We start from the raw sequence: 23,363 nt of genomic DNA on the forward strand, positions 1-23,363 counted from the left end.
ATGAACGGATGAACCATTCTCATCCATAATACACACACATAGAGTACATCTGGTAATATATAATTAGACTAGGATTCATCATAGCAGTGAGCCTGTTATGGCTGTTAGTTACCTGTCAAAGCTGGTCAGTATCTAGAGCTCTCTACTTCAATTTATCTCTCTCTATTTTGTTATTTCTCTGATACTCTTTCTCTCTGTCTTTTTGTTGTTGTTGGTATTTCGCTCTGTTTTCTCAGCTCATATAGACACCTCTGTTATTGTGTGTGACAGGCTCTGATTCTTCTGTCAGGTGGAATTTACCTGTTATGTTCCCTGTTACACACCTGTCTGTCTGTCTCTTACACACACACGTATGTCTATCTGTCTGTGGCGCCCCCCATTTTCCTCACCCAACTAGCCCCTTCAGTCCGTAGATTTGGTCATGTCCTCTGACTCCTCTCCTCCCCTCTTCCCAGTGTAATTGCTACCTGTCAGAAACCCAGCACTAGACATTCCGGTCCTGAATAAGACTGGTGGAACCAGTACTGTCTCCTTAGAATCTTCTATAGGGTGGAGAGACCATTAAAATCAACAGATACTGTAACTTAAGAAAATTAACAACAATGGCAAATGGTTTGATGATGAATGCAAAAAAAAAAAAAACGAAGAAAGAAATTGAGAAACTTGTTTGGCACAAGCTGAGAGCTCAGCCAACAGAGCGTTGCAGTAGTCTAGACGGAGATGAACAGAGAGTTGCAGTAGTCCAGGCGGGAGATGAACAGAGAGTTGCAGTAGTCCAGACGGGAGATGAACAGAGAGTTGCAGTAGTCCAGACGGGAGATGAACAGAGAGTTGCAGTAGTCCAGACAGGAGATGAACAGAGAGTTGCAGTAGTCCAGACAGGAGATGACAAGTTCCTGGATTGGGACCTGCGCCGCTTCCTGTGTGAGGGAGGGTCGTACTCCATCGGATGTTGTAGAGCCTGAACCTGCAGGAGCGAGTCACTGCGGATGTTTGCAGAGAATGACAGGGTGTTGTCCAGGATCATGATCAAGGTTCTTTACACTCTGAGAGGGGGACACCACGGAGTTGTCAACTGTGATAGAGAGGCCTTGGATCGGGCAGGCCTTCCCCGGGACGAAAAGAGGCTCCATTTTAATCAAGGTTGAGCTCGGGGTGCCGGGCCGACATCCAAGCTGAGATATCTGCCAGGCACGCAGAGATGCGTGTCGCCACCTCAGAACGGGGGGGAGGGAGATAAGTAGTTGGGTGTCATCCTCATAGCAGTGAGAGGAGAGATCATGTGAGGATATGACGGATCCTGGTGACTTGGTGTAAAGAGAGAACAGGAGAGGGCCTAGAGCCGAGCCCTGGGGGACACCAGTAGTGAGATTATGTGGTGCAGGACCTAGATTTTCTCCACAGATTCTGTCAGACCTGGGCTCTGACAGTGTATCTCTTCAAGAATAACGGTGTTCCAAATAAGGTCCAGTTGCCAGGACCACAAATACAAATTCCATCTAGACTCCGTTGACCTAGAGCTCACAAAAATACTATACATATCTCAGCCCTAAACATCAGCAATGTGATTGGAGAAAATTATCTCAGCCCTAAACATCAGCGATGTGATTGGTGAAAAATATCTCAGCCCTAAACATCAGCGATGTGATTGATGAAAAATATCTCAGCCCTAAACATCAGCGATGTGATTGGTGAAAAGCCACTTGGACTGAGGATGACAGAGAGTTAGTGAAACAGTAATGCCAATGTCTTCAATCTGACTCCATTACCATGTGAATGCTAATAGGCCCATAAGTGATCTAGTCAGGGTAGCAAGCCTCACATCATCACTCCAAATACTACGTCACATGTGTCTAGGAATGCTATATGTCACATGTGTCTAGGAATGCTATATGTCACATGTGTCTAGGAATGCTATATGTCACATGTGTCTAGGAATGCTATATGTCACATGTGTCAAGGAATGCTATAAGTCACGTGTGTCCAAGATCACAGTTCTACAATTATTAAGAGGCTAAGATACAAAGAGATAATATCGTGCGATCAATGTCCCAGCATTAAACGATTGAGTGAACCTTAGCTCAGAGCTGCACAGTTAGAGACCAAGGATATACAGTTTGCTTGCCATGTACAATATGAATGACATCCACCATGAGTCCATACAACAATATGAATGACATCCACCATGAGTCCATACAACAATATGAATGACATCCACCATGAGTCCATACAACAATATGAATGACATCCACCATGAGTCCATACAACAAATAATTATTCAAGGGATATTACTCATAAATATAAGGACTATAGTTCGTTTCCATTTAGAAGTAATCAGATGTGTCACGGTTATTCAATACGAAGAGAGTTATGAAAATGCTACATACCAGTCTTCAATATCAACAAATACAAAATATCTATAAAGTCTAAACCTATAAAAGACACATGAAATGCTACCAGGTTTCCAATAACTCCATGAACAATGCTTCAACAGATATTCTTCTCTCCCTTCAGTGCCAAAATCTCAGTATCTCCCATTAGCACTTGATAGAAGAAATTTGTGGGGTGAGACACTAAACCCACTCCAGCTGCTAATGTACTAGCACTTAACACATCCTCCTCATCTTCCTCTTCTGCTTCCAGATCCTCCTCATCCTCTAGGGTACCAGAGTTCCGGGTATCTCCAGACCCAGTCTTGGTGCTGTTCTTCCCCCTGTGTGGGCAGTCGTATTCCCCCTGGACATGGGCTGCCTGCTCCTTGGCCTTGCGGCTTCGCTTCCACTTCATCCGCCTGTTCTGGAACCAGATCTTCACCTGAACGGAACCGGGAACACAGCGTCAGAAAAGAACAGAACAATCACATGAGGATAAGCATGTCAGTCAAACAACTTGCAGCTCATTTTTAGTTGAGTCAGACCTCTAAGTGACTGAAGATGGATCTGAACTATGTATCTAAATCTTGAACCAACAGTTATTTTTGTATGATCCCTGACACAAAGTAATAAAATGGCAAACAATTACGCAAAGGATCATGGTCTCCACTCCAGCCTCTTCTCAGGATAGTCTGATGGGGAAGTGTCGTAGGCCCAGAACAGCCTTCACCAGTCAACAGCTACTACACCTGGAAAACCAGTTCAAACACAACAAATACCTGTCCAGACCTAAACGCTTTGAGGTGGCCACCTCTCTCGTGCTCACAGAGACACAGGTGAACATGATGATCTCTGAACTGATTTTCAATCCTTTGCGTAATTGTTTGCCATTTTATTACTTTGTGTCAGGGATCATACAAAAATAACTATTGGTTCAAGATTTTACATAGTTCAGATCCATCTTCAGTAGAGGTCACATTCAGTTAAAAATGACACATCTTGTGAACTCTTGAAACAAAACAAACGTGGCAATTTAGTTCACACAGTTAACATTCATTTAGTCGATTCAAGTTTCATCTGGACACCTGTTTTGTCGTCAGTGACCCAAGGATTTCCGTGCCACGTTGAAGGTGCAAATTTACAGCCATCCGGACAATACCAAATATACAGCCCTCCGCACAATACCAAATATACAGCCCTCCGCACAATACCAAATATACAGCCCTCCGCACAATACCAAATATACAGCCCTCCGCACAATACCAAATATACAGCCCTCCGGACAATACCAAATATACAGCCATCCAGACAATACCAAATATACAGCCCTCCGGACAATACCAAATATACAGCCATCCAGACAATACCAAATATACAGCCATCCAGACAATACCAAATATACATACAGCCCTCTGGACAATACCAAATATACATACAGCCCTCCAGACAATACCAAATATACAGCCATCCAGACAATACCAAATATACAGCCCTCCGGACAATACCAAATATACATACAGCCCTCCGGAGAATACCAAATATACATACAGCCCTCCGGACAATACCAAATATACAGCCCTCCGGACAATACCAAATATACATACAGCCCTCCGGACAATACCAAATATACATACAGCCCTCCGGAGAATACCAAATATACATACAGCCCTCCGGAGAATACCAAATATACATACAGCCCTCCGGACAATACCAAATATACATACAGCCCTCTGGACAATACCAAATATACATACAGCCCTCCAGACAATACCAAATATACAGCCCTCCGGACAATACCAAATATACATACAGCCCTCCGGACAATACCAAATATACAGCCATCCAGACAATACCAAATATACAGCCCTCCGGACAATACCAAATATACATACAGCCCTCCGGACAATACCAAATATACAGCCATCCAGACAATACCAAATATACATACAGCCCTCTGGACAATACCAAATATACATACAGCCCTCCGGACAATACCAAATATACAGCCATCCAGACAATACCAAATATACAGCCCTCCGGACAATACCAAATATACATACAGCCCTCCGGAGAATACCAAATATACAGCCATCCAGACAATACCAAATATACATACAGCCCTCTGGACAATACCAAATATACATACAGCCCTCTGGACAATACCAAATATACATACAGCCCTCCAGACAATACCAAATATACAGCCATCCAGACAAACCAAATATACAGCCCCCCGGAGAATACCAAATATACAGCCATCCAGACAATACCAAATATACAGTCCTCCAGACAATACCAAATATACAGCCCTCCGGACAATACCAAATATACATACAGCCCTCCGGACAATACCAAATATACAGCCCTCTGGACAATACCATATTGACTTAACATGTCACTCTGTATTTTTCCACTACATAGCCAGAAACAAACATTTGAAATGTTAATTTCTGATTGTTAATTTCACTTTTGTTTTATCTATTTCACTTGCTTTGGCAATGTAAACATATGTTTACTATGTCAATAAAGCCCATTTTATTGAATTGAATTGAGCGAGAGAGACAGAACAAGAGAGAGCTAGAGGGAGAGAGGGAGGGAGAGGACATGCTGTGTGTGTCATGGAGAGGTAGCTCAGTCATTAAATAGCGTGTAAAATGACTGTCTCTATTGAGTTAGTCTTCCTGAGACCGACACACCTGGCCTCTCCAAACTCACTTTCCTCTGCCACCTCTCTCTCTCTCTCTCTCTCTCTCTCTCTCTCTCTCTCTCTCTCTCTCTCTCTCTCTCTCACTCTCTCTCCTCTCTCTCTCTCTCTCTCTCTCTCTCCTCTCTCTCTTTCCTCTCTCTCTCCTCTTTCCCTCTCTCTCTCTCTCTCCCTCCTCTGGCTTCCTCTCCCCCACTCTCATCTGATTGCAGTTTAAGAAACAAATGCACGCTCAATTACAGACAGAGATGTTTTCTGCGTTTACACATGCAACCCAATTCTGATCTCCTTTTTTTATGCACTAATTGGTCTTTTGACCAATCAGATCAGCTCTGAAAAAGATCTGATGTGAAGAGATCTGATATGATTGGTCAAAAGACCAATTAGTGGAAAAATAAGATCAGAATTGGGCTGTCTGTGTAAAAGAACACTATGTATATTAATGGAGCTTGTATATTAATTGCTATCAGGCCTAACATGGCTATTAGGGCTAACGTGGCTATTAGGGCTAACGTGGCTATTAGGGCTAACGTGGCTGTTAGGGCTAAAGTGGCTATTAGGGCTAACGTGGCTATTAGGGCTAACGTGGCTATTAGGGCTAACGTGGCTATCAGGCCTAACGTGGCTATTAGGGCTAACGTGGCTATTAGGGCTAACGTGGCTGTTAGGGCTATTAGGGCTAACGTGGCTATTAGGGCTATTAGGGGCTAACGTGGCTATCAGGCCTAACGTGGCTATCAGGCCTAACGTGGCTATTAGGGCTGGCGTGGCTATCAGGCCTAACGTGGCTATCAGGCCTAAAGTGGCTATCAGGCCTAACGTGGCTATTAGGGCTGACGTGGCTATCAGGCCTAAAGTGGCTATCAGGCCTAACGTGGCTATCAGGCCTAAAGTGGCTATCAGGCCTAACGTGGCTATTAGGGCTAACGTGGCTATCAGGCCTAAAGTGGCTATCAGGCCTAACGTGGCTATTAGGGCTGACGTGGCTATCAGGCCTAACGTGGCTATCAGGCCTAACGTGGCTATCAGGCCTAACGTGGCTATCAGGGCTAACGTGGCTATCAGGCCTAACGTGGCTATCAGGCCTAACGTGGCTATCAGGCCTAACGTGACTATTAGGGCTGACGTGGCTATTAGGGCTAACGTGGCTATCAGGCCTAACGTGGCTATTAGGGCTGACGTGGCTATTAGGGCTAACGTGGCTATCAGGCCTAACGTGGATATTAGGGCTATTAGGCTAACGTGGCTATTAGGGCTATTAGGGCTAACGTGGCTATTAGGGCTATTAGGGCTAACGTGGCTATTGGGGCTATTAGGGCTAACGTGGCTATCAGGCCTAACGTGGCTATCAGGCCTAACGTGGCTATTAGGGCTGACGTGGCTATTAGGGCTAACGTGGCTATTAGGGCTGACGTGGCTATTAGGGCTAACGTGGCTATTAGGGCTATTAGGGCTAACGTGGCTATCAGGCCTAAGTGGTTTTTAGGGCTGACGTGGCTATCAGGCCTAACGTGGCTATCAGGCTATTTTGGCTATTAGGGCTAACGTGGCTATTAGGGCTGGACGTGGCTATCAGGGCTAACGTGGCTATCAGGCCTAACGTGGCTATCAGGCCTAACGTGGCTATCAGGCCTAACGTGGCTATCAGGCCTAACGTGGCTATTAGGGCTGACGTGGCTATTAGGGCTAACGTGGCTATTAGTAAGAGAGGGCTGACGTGGCTATTAGGGCTAACGTGGCTATTAGGGCTACAGGGCTAACGTGGCTATCAGGCTAACGTGGCTATTAGGGCCCACGTGGCTATCAGGCCTAACGTGGCTATCAGGCCTAACGTGGCTATCAGGGCTAACGTGGCTATTAGGGCTGACGTGGCTATCAGGGCTAACGTGGCTATCAGGCCTAACGTGGCTATCAGGCCTAACGTGGCTATCAGGCCTAACGTGACTATCAGGCCTAACGTGGCTATTAGGGCTAACGTGGCTATCAGGCCTAACGTGGCTATCAGGCCTAACGTGGCTATCAGGGCTGACGTGGCTATCAGGCCTAACGTGGCTATTAGGGCTGACGTGGCTATCAGGCCTAACGTGGCTATTAGGGCTAACGTGGCTATCAGGCCTAACGTGGCTATTAGGGCTGACGTGGCCCTAATAACTGCCTCGGATATTCTGGGTCTGAAAGTGTGAAGCCCCTAAACTATTGGAATCACAGAATCACAGTCACAGGAGGGGAGCTGAGAAGTTTTAGGTGAAAAGTGAGATTTTATTATATTCTAGAATGTTCTATTCTAAGAGGTTTTTAAGGAGTGAGGAGAGAAAGTTTAGGCTATTTTTTGCCTTGTAACTTTAGTGTGGATGCATGTTGTGACCTCATCCAAGTATTCAGGTGTCGATCTGCATCCTAATGTGTTGTTGTTTTCAAGTAGGGAGAGTGTTGAGTTGTAATAGTAAGAGAGAATGGGATCACGTCTCTGGGCTCTAGACAGACGGAGGGGAGGCTTTCTGGGAGGGCCCACCATTCTGTTTACAATAAATGAGACATCAGACAGAGAGAACCTTGGGCAGGCAGGCAGGCAGACACACACACACACACACACACACACACACACACACACACACACACACACACACTGACACACACATCTCTCTTCTCCGTGGCTGCCAGTGCAGATTGATGACATTTGTTGTGCCCCCAAGCTGGCATGCAGGAAGTGGGTTTAATCCCTTTCTAAATAAATCAGCAGCCATTCACATTGATCATGCCCTAGCCAGAAAGACAGGAGGGGGGGGGGACTTGGACAGGGCCGGGCTGTGCTTGGTATCGGTGGGAGAGTTACTGAAAGTGATGGTGGAATAGATTGAGATATTATTAATGTGAAAGGCAGCTGATTTATTTAAAAGAGCATGACACCCACTTATACAGGAAGAAAGGTGATGGAGCGAGCAGGATGGTAGGCTGGTGGTAGTCCAGGCTGAGATGTGGTTCTGGTATATATGGTAGGCTGGTGGTAGTCCAGGCTGAGATGTGAGGTTTGGGACAATGAGACTGGTGGTAGTCCAGGCTGAGATATATTGGGTAGGCTGTGGACTGTGGTATATTTGGTAGGATGTGGTATATTTGGTAGGCTGTGGGATGTGGTATATTGGGTAGGATGTGGTATATTTGGTAGGATGTGGTATATTCGGTAGGATGTGGTATATTCGGTAGGATGTGGTATATTGGGTAGGATGTGGTATATTTGGTAGGCTGTGGTATATTGGGTAGGCTGTGGTATATTGGGTAGGATGTGGTATATTGGGTAGGCTGTGGTATATTGGGTAGGCTGTGGTATATTGGGTAGGATGTGGTATATTGGGTAGGATGTGGTATATTGGGTAGGCTGTGGTATATTGGGTAGGCTGTGGTATATTGGGTAGGCTGTGGTATATTGGGTAGGCTGTGGTATATTGGGTAGGATGTGGTATATTGGGTAGGATGTGGTATATTGGGTAGGCGGTGGTATATTGGGTAGGAGGATGTGGTATATTGGGTAGGATGTGGTATATTGGGTAGGATGTGGTATATTGGGTAGGCTGTGGTATATTGGGTAGGCTGTGGTATATTGGGTAGGATGTGGTATATTGGGTAGGATGTGGTATATTGGGTAGGCTGTGGTATATTGGGTAGGCTGTGGGCTGTGGTATATTGGGTAGGCTGTGGTATATTCGGTAGGTTCATATCACCTGTTATTAGTAATACTATGTCTTCAGTATCCACTAAGATTCAGAGGACCTTTTATGTATTCCTTCCATCTCAATCCACCTACAGTAGTATTGTGTTTTTCTTCTTTTTGTGATGCGACTGTCTTGTACTGCTGTTTGACACAGTATTGCTCAAGAAGGAAGACAGAAAGCTAATGAATAAAGTGGTCCTTGTCATTTCTCTTGTTGTAAACCCTTCAGTGAAATATTATTCAAGCTTTTGTTATTTTAATAGTTCAGTTGTCTCAAGGTGTTTGAAAAGCCACGCTTTACCTTTTATTGGTTGGTATTTTGGGATCCGCTGTCTAATGCACTGTATCTCAGTGCTTGAGGCGTCACTACAGATGCCCTGGCCCTGATTGGGAGTCCCATAGGGCGGCGCACAATTGGCCCAGCGTCGTCCGGGCTTGGCCGGTGTAGGCCGTCATTGTAAATAATAATTTGTTATTATTAACTGACTTGCCTAGTTAAATAAAAACAATATTTTTGAAATCATTGTACAAAGGAGGTCTGACTTCTCATTTTGTCTTGATCAGTTCATGTAAAACTTCTGTTCAGTAGCCGAGGCCTATTGCATTCTCTTCCAACTACTGTTGTCATCGTCGTGGATTGTGTTTGGAGGCTCCTCTGACTTTTCATTAACAGTGTCAACAAAATCTCTCTCTCTCTCTCTCTCTCTCTCTCTCTCTCTCTCTCTCTCTCTCTCTCTCTCTCTCTCTCTCTCTCTCTCTCTCTCTCTCTCTCTCTCTCTCTCTCTCTCTCTCTCTCCCTCTCTCTCTCTCTCTCTCTCTCTCTCTCTCTCTCTATTTCTCTATTTCTCTAGCTGATGGCTGTCTATGAGGAGCAGGAGGCCCAGCAGACAGGGGCTGTGAGTCCATGGATTTCTTAGATCTAGCAAGTCATGTGTCCTCAGTCCAGCCCTGAAAGGGTTAAACAGATCCATCTCTCTCAGTTGTAATGTCGTGGTCCTCAGGGATCCACTAGGGATCTATAACTCTAACATGTGTCTTTCATTTAGGGGCCCGGTCAAACATCTCCCTCTCCTTTCTCTCATCTCCCATCTCCCTCTCATCTCCCATCTCCCTCTCATCTCTCATCTCTCATCTCCCTCTCCTTTCTCATCTCCCTCTCATCTCCCTCTCCTTTCTCATCTCCCTCTCCTTTCTCTCATCTCCCTCTCCTTTCTCTCATCTCCCTCTCCTTTCTCCCATCTCCCTCTCCTTTCTCTCATCTCTCTCTCCTTTCTCTCATCTCCCTCTCCTTTCTCTCATCTCCCATCTCCCTCTCATTTATCTCCCACTACTTCTTCTCCTCTCTCTGTCTCTCTCTCTCTCCATTGTCCCCCTCTCTCTCCTTCTATCCCTCAGATGGTATTGTAGAGACAATAGATAGTAAAAGTTAAGGTAGTAGTTAAGGTTGTCAGGCTAAACCCGACATGACAAAGTGCTTATTTACCAGCGTAGAGAATGAAAGATTACAGTGTAAACTGACACCTTAAATGAGGAAACATGAGATGCCCAGAGGAATGTGTGTGTTGTCAAAATAACCCACGTTCTAAGGAACATAAATGACACAGTTATCGGGTTGTTACAGAGAGGGTTAAACATTAGGAGTGAGAATACACACACACACACACACACACACACACACACACACACACACACACACACACACACACACACACACACACACACACACACACTTGCACTCATGTTCACACTCTCTCCAGAACATTGTCAGTGTGAACATGTTCCACCACACACACACACACACACACACACACACACACACACACACACACACACACTTGCACTCATGTTCACACTCTCTCCAGAACATTGTCAGTGTGAACATGTTCCACCACACACACACACACACACTCCAGGGATATAATATAGCTTGAGTTCCAAAGGGTACCCTATTCCCTATTTAGTGCACTACTTTAGACCAGGCCCCATAGGGCCCATAGGGCTCTGGTTAAAAGTGGTGCACTACTGTATGTAGGGAATAGTGGGACACATGTGGGACACAGCCATACACACATTTTCCTCTTCGTCAGTGTGTTGGGACATCAGATGTTCTGCCTGCATTGTAGTGGACTAAATGAAAGACACAAGTCAAAGGTATAGATCCCTGGTGGATCCCTGAGGACCACGACATTACAACTGAGAGAGATGGATCTGTTTAACCGTTTCAGGGCTGGACTGAGGGATCTGTTTAACCCTTTCAGGGCTGGACTGAGGGATCTGTTTAACCCTTTCAGGGCTGGACTGAGGGATTTGTTTAACCCTTTCAGGGCTGGACTGAGGGATTTGTTTAACCCTTTCAGGGCTGGACTGAGGGATCTGTTTAACCCTTTCAGGGCTGGACTGAGGGATCTGTTTAACCCTTTCAGGGCTGGACTGAGGGATTTGGTTAACCCTTTCAGGGCTGGACTGAGGGATCTGTTTAACCCTTTCAGGGCTGGACTGAGGGATTTGTTTAACGGTTTCAGGGCTGGACTGAGGGATTTGTTTAACCGTTTCAGGGCTGGACTGAGGGATCTGTTTAACCCTTTCAGGGCTGGACTGAGGGATTTGTTTAACCCTTTCAGGGCTGGACTGAGGGATCTGTTTAACCCTTTCAGGGCTGGACTGAGGGATTTGGTTAACCCTTTCAGGGCTGGACTGAGGGATCTGTTTAACCCTTTCAGGGCTGGACTGAGGGATTTGTTTAACCGTTTCAGGGCTGGACTGAGGGATTTGTTTAACCGTTTCAGGGCTGGACTGAGGGATCTGTTTAACCCTTTCAGGGCTGGACTGAGGGATTTGTTTAACCCTTTCAGGGCTGGACTGAGGGATCTGTTTAACCCTTTCAGGGCTGGACTGAGGGATCTGTTTAACCCTTTCAGGGCTGGACTGAGGGATCCCCCACTTACCACTCCTACCATTGAACCACCCACCCCCATAAGCAGCCCCCCCCATCTGGCTGCCCCAGAGCCCTACGCTTCCTGTGACCCGGCTGAATTTCCCCCTAAACCCCCGCCGTTAACCCAGCTCATAAATGGATTACCACTTGTCTGTAAGGATGTGTAACTCCAGAACAGGTCATCTCATTCCCAATGTACCACCCGCCAGCCAGCCTTTCTCCTGACCAGTAGCCTCTCCTCCTGTCCTGACCCACAGCTCTCAATCTGTCCCGTGACAGAGGATCAATTTTACCCCAGACTGCCACACCCTCAGACCCGAGCTTCAACCCGGTAAGTGGATTATCACCATGGACTGAGCGGATGCCCATTTCCCCTGGATCCTCCCAACCGTGACTAAACCACAGGAAGAGAAGAATGAACCCTTTTATTTCCATCCCTAACCCCTTTTCTCCTTAACCCCCTTTGTTCATTTAGTTACACGTTTCCTTGTGGAACCGCTGCTTCAGGCCTACTGCTGTTTTATTCTGTGGTGGACTTTTTATTGCCTCAAATTAGCTCACAAAGCAGAACGTCACATCGGAGGAAAATCAATTAAGAGAGTTCTGGAATGAATCTCTTCAGTGTTGGAGGCGTAGAGGATTGTAATTCACTTGGCTTTCGTGTTCACTTAAAGGGGTCATCTCGGGTAACTGAACCTTTAACTATTAACCCTAAACTAACCTAAACTGTTGACCTTAAAACTAAGGTAAACTAGTGGGACACGTGGTTTAGCTTGACTCGGTTCAACTACAGGTTTCCTATCTCTGGGTCTCATTGTTAGTCAGATAATATATACTGTATTAGTCCATATGAGATTCAAATGTGTCTTAGCTTATTTTCCAACAAACCCCTCTGATACACACACACACACACACACACACACACACACACACACACACGCATTAGGTTGGAGATGTCGGAGAGTAGAAAATGTAATTTAGCATGTATGCTATCTTGATTAGAACCATCCACACATTGCCTTTTACTCATTCCTGGTAGCAGGTCAAGAGGTCATGTCGAGAGCCCTAGAGAATCACTTTGACAGGGCCTGGACTTTATCACAGTGCCTCGAGTCCTCTAGATATCACATAGTGACAGGAAAAGAGTGCACACTGTCCCTAACCTTCTCCTTGGGTCCTAACCCACAGCCTTCACCTTCTACGGCTGGGTACCTTTTACTGTGGAACCTCAGCACCAGAAGGATCATTAGATGGACCCGTTACTAGACTGTGACTGTTCTAGACAGACTCTGTGGTCTGTTCTGTAGACTGTGACTGTTCTGGACGGACTCTGTGGTCTGTTCTGTAGACTGTGACTGTTCTGGACGGACTCTGTGGTCCGTTACTAGACTGTGGACTGTTCTGGACAGACTCTGTGGTCTGTTAGGTAGACTGTGACTGTTCTGGACAGACTCTGTGGTCTGTTAGGTAGACTGTGACTGTTCTGGACAGACTCTGTGGTCCATTACTAGACTGTGACTGTTCTGGACGGACTCTGTGGTCTGTTAGGTAGACTGTGACTGTTCTGGACAGACTCTGTGGTCCGTTACTAGACTGTGACTGTTCTGGACGGACTCTGTGGTCCGTTACTAGACTGTGACTGTTCTGGACGGACTCTGTGGTCCGTTACTAGACTGTGACTGTTCTGGACGGACTCTGTGGTCCGTTACTAGACTGTGACTGTTCTAGACAGACTCTGTGATCTGTTAGGTAGACTGTGACTGTTCTGGACGGACTCTGTGGTCTGTTCTGTAGACTGTGACTGTTCTGGAAGGACTCTGTGGTCTGTTAGGTAGACTGTGACTGTTCTGGACGGACTCTGTGGTCTGTTAGGTAGACTGTGACTGTTCTGGAAGGACTCTGTGGTCTGTTAGGTAGACTGTGACTGTTCTGGAAGGACTCTGTGGTCTGTTAGGTAGACTGTGACTGTTCTGGACGGACTCTGTGGTCTGTTAGGTAGACTGTGACTGTTCTTGGCGGACTCTCTGGTCTGTTAGGTAGACTGTGACTGTTCTGGGCGGACTCTGTGGTCCATTAGGTAGACTGTTAGGTCTTACGACCATTACTCATGGAAGAGAAGAGACATGTTTGTGAATTGCAGACATGGTTGGACAGAGCTACTGAACAGGGGCACTCCGCCACACGTTCTATTCATTTAGGGCCCCTTTCCCAGTTGAGATAAGCGTGCGCCCACTTTGACGTTCATTGATTCATTGATTTCAATGGGAGACTTGAAACAGAAATCTGATAACTTTAAAGTTTCATAAACATTAGTGGTTGGAATAGAAGTAAAGTTTTGCAAACACGTAATAATCTTGAGAGAGATATCTTACTGCTAGATTATAATGATATATCTATTATCTGTAGAGAGAGAGAGATACTCTTAGATTATAATGACATACATATATTATCTGTAAAGAGAGAGATACCTTACTTCTAGATTATAAGGATCTATCTATTATCTGTAGAGAGAGAGATATCTTACTGCTAGATTATAATGATCTATCTATTATCTGTAGAGAGAGAGATATCTTACTACTAGATTATAATGATCTATCTATTATCTGTAGAGAGAGAGATACCTTACTTCTAGATTATAATGATCTATCTATTATATACACTACATAGCCACTACATATCCACTACATAGACACTACATAGACACTCCATCTACATGTCTTCAGAGCCTTCAAGTTGATACTTCATTTTAAATCTATTTGACATCAGACAGAGCCTTTGATTTGGATCTCCTCTATGACTACATAGTCCACGTCCCAATTAGCTCCCTATTCCCTATGTAGTGTACCATGGGCCCTGATCTAGAGTAGTGTGCTATATAGGGAATAGGGTTCTATAGGGCCCTGGTCTAGAGTAGTGTGCTATGTAGGGAATAGGGAGCCATTTGGGATTAAAACCTAGTCTTTGAGCTTTTTCTCCGTAAATGACTTCAGAACCTTTGATCCGGTAATCTCTCAATGACTTCAGAACCTTTGATCCGGTAATCTCTCAATGACTTCAGAACCTTTGATCCGGTACTGTCTCAATGACTTCAGAACCTTTGATCCGGTACTGTCTCAATGACTTCAGAACCTTTGATCCGGTACTGTCTCAATGACTTCAGAACCTTTGATCCGGTAATGTCTCAATGACTTCAGAACCTTTGATCCGGTACTGTCTCAATGACTTCAGAACCTTTGATCCGGTACTCTGTCAATGACTTCAGAACCTTTGATCCGGTACTGTCAATGACTTCAGAACCTTTGATCTGGTACTCTGTCAATGACTTCAGAACCTTTGATCCGGTACTCTGTCAATGACTTCAGAACCTTTGATCCGGTACTCTGTCAATGACTCCAGAACCTTTGATCCGGTGCTCTGTCAATGACTTCAGAACCTTTGATCCGGTACTGTCTCAATGACTCCAGAACCTTTGATCTGGTACTGTCTCAATGACTTCAGAACCTTTGATCCGGTACTGTCTCAATGACTCCAGAACCTTTGATCCGGTACTCTCTCAATGACTTCAGAACCTTTGATCCGGTACTCTGTCAATGACTTCAGAACCATTGATCCGGTACTCTGTCAATGACTTCAGAACCTTTGATCCGGTACTGTCTCAATGACTTCAGAACCTTTGATCCGGTACTCTGTCAATGACTTCAGAACCTTTGATCCGGTACTCTGTCAATGACTTCAGAACCTTTGATCCGGTACTCTGTCAATGACTTCAGAACCTTTGATCCGGTACTCTGTCAATGACTTCAGAACCTTTGATCCGGTACTCTGTCAATGACTCCAGAACCTTTGATCCGGTTCTCTGTCAATGACTTCAGAACCTTTGATCCGGTACTCTCTCAATGACTTCAGAACCTTTGATCCGGTACTGTCTCAATGACTTCAGAACCTTTGATCCGGTACTGTCTCAATGACTTCAGAACCTTTGATCTGGTACTGTCTCAATGACTCCAGAACCTTTGATCCGGTACTGTCTCAATGACTCCAGAACCTTTGATCCGGTACTCTCTCAATGACTTCAGAACCTTTGATCCGGTACTGTCTCAATGACTTCAGAACCTTTGATCCGGTACTCTGTCAATGACTTCAGAACCTTTGATCCGGTACTCTGTCAATGACTCCAGAACCTTTGATCCGGTGCTCTGTCAATGACTTCAGAACCTTTGATCCGGTACTGTCTCAATGACTTCAGACATTCAGAGAGGCTTTGAGTTGATCTGGCCCTCTCCGGGGAGGTAGACTTGTCACATGGGTAGTAAATTACTCCTGGCACCCTCAGCCTTCTCCCATTGACCTCCAGCACAGGGCCCTCTGTAACCCCTGACCCCTAGCCTCTTATGGAGAGGCTCTATAGACTTGCCAGGCTAAGGTAAACACAGCCAGTAAATGAGAACAGGTTTGAGAGGAGGGGATGGGGAGGGGGTTGATGTAACACTGCCACCAGACATGGTTCAGAGCTAGAGCAGGAGGAGGGGGCAGGTTTTGATGTTACACCGGCCATGCTGTCTGACAGTCTAGTGATGGAACACACACTGGAGACAGAAAAGACTGAGATGAAGGAAGAAGAGGAGGGAGAGGAGAAGGAGGAGAAGGAGGAGAAGGATGGAGAGAAGGAGATGGAGGGAGAGGAGGAGATGGATGGAGAGGAGGAGGAGGGAGAGGAGGAGGAGGAGAAGGAGGAGAAAGAGGAGAAGGAGGGAGAGGAGGAGATGGCGGGAGAGGAGGAGATGGATGGAGAGAAGGAGATGGCGGGAGAGGAGGAGATGGCGGGAGAGGAGGAGATGGCGGGAGAGGAGGAGATGGAGGGAGAGGAGAAGGAGGAGAAAGAGGAGAAGGAGGGAGAGGAGGAGGAGGAGAAAGAGGAGAAGGAGGGAGAGGAGGAGATGGCGGGAGAGGAGGAGATGGATGGAGAGAAGGAGATGGAGGGAGAGGAGGAGATGGATGGAGAGGAGGAGGAGGGAGAGGAGGTGTGTGTTTTAGCTCAGTGCATACAGTGAACCCTGAACCATGTCTGGCTAGTGTCACCTGGACCTCTCTGGTAGTTAGTTCACTGTCTGTCTAGTGTACTGAGAAGTTCCAAATGGCCCCCTATTCCACATATAGTGCAGCACTTTTGATCAGAGCCCTATGGGTGAGGTTTTAAGGATATCTACGTTAGCAGTGTTTATGTGCGTTTAACATATTAAACTCAACTTTTAAAATGATACTATTTCTGTAGGATTATGAAAACAAAGTGTGTAGGAATGGTAGAGGGATGGTAGAGGGATGGTAGAGTGATGGTAGAGGGATGGTAGAGGTATGGTAGAGGGATGGTAAAGTGATGGTAGACCCTCTGATATGATGTTAGTAGAGGGATGGTAGAGGGATGGTAGAGGGATGGTAGACCCTCTGATATGATGTTGGTAGAGGGATGGTAGAGGGATGGTAGAGGGATGGTAGACCCTCTGATATGATGTTGGTAGAGGGATGGTAGAGGGATGGTAGACCTTCTGATATGATGTTGGTAGAGGGATGGTAGAGGGATGGTAGACCCTCTGATATGACATTAGTAGAGTGATGGTAGAGGGATGGTAGAGTGATGGTAAAGTGATGGTAGACCCTCTGATAAGATGTTAGTAGAGGGATGGTAGAGGGATGGTAGAGGGATGGTAGAGGGATGGTAGACTCTCTGATATGATGTTAGTAGAGGGATGGTAGAGGGATGGTAGAGGGATGGTAGAGGGATGGTAGACCCTCTGATATGATGTTAGTAGAGGGATGGTAGAGGGATGGTAGAGGGATGGTAGACCCTCTGATATGATGTTAGTAGAGGGATGGTAGAGGGATGGTAGAGGGATGGTAGACCCTCTGATATGATGTTAGTAGAGGGATGGTAGAGGGATGGTAGAGGGATGGTAGAGGGATGGTAGACTCTCTGATATGATGTTAGTAGAGGGATGGTAGAGGGATGGTAGACCCTCTGATATGATGTTAGTAGAGGGATGGTACATACTCTGCAATGATGCTCGTAGAGTGATGGTCGAGGCATGGTAGAGGGATGGTAGATCCTCTGATTTGATGATGGTAGAGTGATGGGAGATTGACAGCCTGGGATCAGAGTAGTGAACATTGTAACCCTTAGAAACTCCATCTTTGTAGACTCTGGGGTCTGAGGAGTCTCTCTCTCCTTTCTCCCCAAACACCCACCCTCTCTCTCCGCAATATGTCTTTCCCTGTATCTCACTCTCTCCCTCTTTCATTATCTCATTCTGAAAGGAATATTGATTTTAAGTCGATTCAATCCATTCCCCACCCAGTCTTAAGTGACCAAAGGGAGTTTTTGGGACTAAAGTGAAATCAATGTTTGACCCCACAAATATCATTTGACGTCTGTATTTGTAGATTCCTGGTAACACTCTTAGTGGTTGGCACCTGTCGAGGGCTGACTGGTCCCCAGATGGGTTTTAAAATCTTGGTTTTCTTATTAATATGAGTCATATGAATGTTTTTAAGTAATGTTTTGTGTTCATAGCTCTTACCTGGTAGGTTATTATCTCTTATCTCTTACCTTGTGGTAGGCATCTCTACCAGCTGTCATAACATAATAAATCAACCCTTTTCCCGGCTTTCTGCGCCACGTTTTACGTCATGTTATTCTACATATACATGTCGGTATGTATTTGTGTTGTGGTTGTAGATATTTCAGTTTCGAGCCCGATATTTGACATGGTAAATACTAAAGAGTGAGAGAGAGAGAGAGAGAGAGAGATGGAGAAGGGGGCTGTAGAGAGAGAGAGAGAGAGAGAGAGAGAGAGAGAGAGAGAGAGAGAGAGAGAGAGAGAGAGAGAGAGAGAGAGAGATGGAGAAGGGGGCTGTAGAGAGAGAGAGAGAGAGAGAGAGAGAGAGAGAGAGAGAGAGAGAGAAGGGGGGAGAGAGAGAGAGAGAGAGAGAGAGGGAGAGAGAGAGAGAGAGAGAGAGAGAGAGAGAGAGAGAGAGAGAGAGAGAGAGAGGAGAAGGGGGCTGTAGAGAGAGAGAGAGAGAGATGGGGAAGGGGGCTGTAGAGAGAGAGAGAGAGAGAGGGGGGAGAACGAGAACCAGAGAGAGAGAGAGAGAGAGAACCGGAGAGAGAGAGAGAGAGAGGGGGGGAACGAGAACCAGAGAGAGAGAACTGGAGAGAGAGAAAGAGAGATGTAGAGAGAGAGATAGGGGGAAAGAGAGATATATGGGGAGATAGAGAACCAGAGAGAGAAAGAGAGAGAGAGAGAGCAACAGTGAGAGAGCGGAGTAGTAGTCTGTCAGTCCATGGGAGATGAATTCTGCCTGATCACCGATTCAGTCTGACTCGTTCCAGAGGTCTTTAAAGTATGTTTATGTCTCTTTCTCCACATTTCATCAGTCCAGAGCATTAAAACCATAATTTAGCTGCGGATGTAATGGATACTGTGTGCCAGGGATTTGCTCAGCTATACCGTGTCTCAGAGAGCTAAGTTTGAAACGATTAGATGTTACATTCAACTCACAGCTTCAGAGCTACGCAGTACCCAATACATACTGTACGTCACTATGGTCCCTGGTCCAAAGCAGTGTACTATTTGTACTATTTATAGGGTGCTATTTGGGGTGAACCCAATGTCTCTCTCTCTTCAGAAACGTTGGAGTCAGGTTGATGACTGCTTTCAGGTACACAAAAAAAAACACATGAAATCAGTGGTTTTAAATAAAAGGAGGGGATGAGAGACATGAAAAAACTTGGCTGCTTTCTAAAAACATAACGACTGACTAATAAAACCCATCCTAGCAGTAACAACACAACGATCCAACACCCAGACAAGAGTCTCCAGCACCTCTCTCTCTCTCTCTCTCTCTCTCTCTCTCTACAGCCCCCTTCTCCATCTCTCTTTCAATCTCTCTCTCTCTCGCTCTCTCAATATTTCTCCAACTCTCTGTCAATCTGTCTCTCTGTCACTACAGCTCCCTTCTTCTTCTCTCTCTCTCTCTCTCTCTCTCTCTCTCAATATTTCTCCAACTCTCTCTCTCTCTCTCTCAATATTTCTCTCTCTCTCTCTCTCTCTCTCTCTCGCTCTCTCAATATTTCTCCAACTCTCTCTCTCTCTCTCTCTCTCTCTACAGCCCCCTTCTCCAACTCTCTGTCAATCTGTCTCTCTGTCTCTACAGCTCCTTCTTCTTCTCTCTCTCTTTACCTCTGTCATTATCACTACTTCTTTCTCAACACCAGACTACAGGAATCACGGATGAGTCTAGATGATATATTAGATCATTTTTGAAAGTTTTGGGAAAGAGTAGTGAAGTGTATTTATTATAGTAGCTGAAAGGTATTGATTATAGTAGCTGAAATGTATTGATTATAGTAGCTGAAGGTTATTGATTATAGTAGCTGAAGGTTATTGATTATGGGAGCTGAAGTGTATTGATTATAGTAGCTGAAGTGTATTGATTATAGTAGCTGAAGTGTATTGATTATGGGAGCTGAAGGTTATTGATTATAGTAGCTGAAGTGTATTGATTATAGTAGCTGAAGTGTATTGATTATAGTAACTGAAGTGTATTGATTATAGTAGCTGAAGTGTATTGATTATAGTAGCTGAAGTGTATTGATTATAGTAGTGAAGTGTATTGATTATAGTAGCTGAAGTGTATTGATTATGGTAGCTGAAGGGTATTGATTATAGTAGTGAAGTGTATTGATTATGGTAGCTGAAGTGTATTGATTATAGTAGCTGAAGTGTATTGATTATGGGAGCTGAAGTGTATTGATTATAGCAGTGAAGTGTATTGATTATAGTAGTGAAGTGTATTGATTATGGTAGCTGAAGTGTATTGATTATGGGAGCTGAAGGGTATTGATTATGGTAGCTGAAGGGTATTGATTATAGTAGTGAAGTGTATTGATTATGGGAGCTGAAGTGTATTGATTATGGTAGCTGAAGGGTATTGATTATAGTAGTGAAGTGTATTGATTATAGTAGTGAAGTGTATTGATTATAGTAGTGAAGTGTATTGATTATGGGAGCTGAAGTGTATTGATTATAGTAGTGAAGTGTATTGATTATGGTAGCTGAAGTGTATTGATTATGGTAGCTGAAGTGTATTGATTATGGTAGCTGAAGTGGGTCAATCACATTGATGAAAGTATTCTCCTGGTTCATTTATCAATGTTGTGTAGAAACTATTCTAAAATACTACTTAGGAATGGAATTTAGAATGTTTGTACTACGTAGGAATGGAATTTAGAATGTTTGTACTACGTAGGAATGGAATTTAGAATGTTTGTACTACGTAGGAATGGAATTTAGAATGTTTGTACTAGGTAGGAATGGCATTTAGAATGTTTGTACTACGTAGGAATGGAATTTAGAATGTTTGTACTGCGTAGGAAAAGTGTCAAACATTCCTAAGAGCGTCCGTCTCACACCGGTAGGAGATAACCATTGATAAATACGGATCGTTCTAAGCCTCAGTGCTTGGGCACAACCTTGAGCATTTGCATATATGGTTAAAATAAATATATAACTTTAAAGACTGTGGGGAATATACAACGCCATACCATGAAACACAATGGTGCGAAATGAGACTGAAATACAGGTGCTATTGTAGTATCAGAAATTCAGAACAGACAAAAGGTTTTTATTTGGCTCAGTTGTGGTTTGGCCAGGTAGGGGCTTTAACAATGGCACATGTACTTCAAACCACCAGTACCATTGATAATGGCTGCATATCAATTGAAATACTTTCTATCGTTCAGCGCTGTGTTTTTCTCACTCCGTCCCTTATCGCACTGCTGCCAGAGACAGGATGGGTGTCGAGGTGAAGGAGAAAAAAACAAACCGTGACTCCCTTTCAGGTTGTTAAGGATTGCCACTGTAGCTCAATTTCACCTTGCGATGTTAGCATCTATTCTACCACCTTTCGTTTAACTTCTCAAAGCATTGCCGAACAGAACTTAGCTGCTGTCTCTTCCCCTGTCTCGTTCTTTGTCATTTCCCCCCCAGCTGTTAATGACGATGACGTGCGGAGCGATTTATATCCGTGGGAAATAAATGTAAAGATACACATCTCCTTCTAACGTTTCAGCATTGTTGCGTTAGGCATCTGTAACGTTAACGTTTTAATTTCCCTGTTTATGATGATGATCGGGACCTGTTCAATTCGTGATTTGTTTTCGAAACGTTAATCCTAATGTCATTTTAAACGTTCAGAACCGGCCATCCATCCTCAACAGCTCCGTGCTGTTGGCGTAAAGGCCCCACACTGCTGTTCTGCAGAATGAACGAGCCGTGCGTTCCACCTGGCCACCACGTACAGCAGCGTCTTTTCGCGCATCACTTTAAGAGTGGAAGCTGTTACCTTCTTATTCAGGAACCCATTGATAGTAAAGATACCTTTCTTTACTTCGAGGTGTTGTGTGATTGATGTGTGGAAATTGTATGCACCTGTTCGATTTGATAATGATTACAACCAAAACATCAGCTCAGAGAGGGGTGTGGAATGCCAAGCTCGAGCTGAAAAGTGCTCGTTTGTAAAGACCCGAGGGTGGATAGCACTTAGACGTGCATGTGTTCGCCTTTCTAAAGTAGGTCTTAAATCATCGTTAAAGATCCTGTAAGATCTGTTTTGGGAAACGATATCTGATGAGCCAATCTGTACTACTTTATGCAAAATAGTCCCACCCGTCTCTAAAAACAAACGTGTTTTCTCTCTGCTAAATGCAGCGTGTGCCACATCTTCACACAGAACAAGGTCAAGCCATCTCTCATTCCATTTCACATTATCTCAGTCTTGTATTTACACAATGGTTTCACTTTCACACGTACCTCTAGTTTAACCAAAGACTGTACTTTACATGGGTTATTATCGTAACAAATGAGTCAATCACAGTGATGAAGGTATTCTCCTGGTGGGTTAATCACAGTGATGAAGGTATTCTCCTGGTGGGTTAATCACAGTGATGAAGGTATTCTCCTGGTGGGTTAATCACAGTGATGAAGGTATTCTCCTGGTGGGTTAATCACAGTGATGAAGGTATTCTCCTGGTGGGTTAATCACAGTGATGAAGGTATTCTCCTGGTGGGTTAATCACAGTGATGAAGGTATTCTCCTGGTGGGTTAATCACAGTTTTTTTTTTAACATATAATCAGAACAAAGCCTTCCCTCTGTAACTCAGGGTCTGCCTGCTGGAAATATCTCCCAGTGTGGTTGTGTAGGCTGCCTTTTAGAGGTCGACCGATTATGTGTAGGCTGTCTATGTGTAGGCTGTCTATGTGTAGGCTGTCTATCTGTAGGCTGTCTATCTGTAGGCTGTCTATCTGTAGGCTGTCTATGTGTAGGCTGTCTATCTGTAGGCTGTCTATCTGTAGGCTGTCTATGTGTAGGCTGTCTATCTGTAGGCTGTCTATCTGTAGGCTGTCTATCTGTAGGCTGTCTATGTGTAGGCTGTCTATGTGTAGGCTGTCTATCTGTAGGCTGTCTATCTGTAGGCTGTCTATGTGTAGGCTGTCTATCTGTAGGCTGTCTATCTGTAGGCTGTCTATCTGTAGGCTGTCTATCTGTAGGCTGTCTATCTGTAGGCTGTCTATCTGTAGGCTGTCTAT

The sequence above is a fragment of the Oncorhynchus tshawytscha genome, linkage group LG26, assembly GCF_018296145.1.
Source record: "Oncorhynchus tshawytscha isolate Ot180627B linkage group LG26, Otsh_v2.0, whole genome shotgun sequence".
In the NCBI taxonomy this organism is placed as follows: domain Eukaryota; kingdom Metazoa; phylum Chordata; class Actinopteri; order Salmoniformes; family Salmonidae; genus Oncorhynchus; species Oncorhynchus tshawytscha.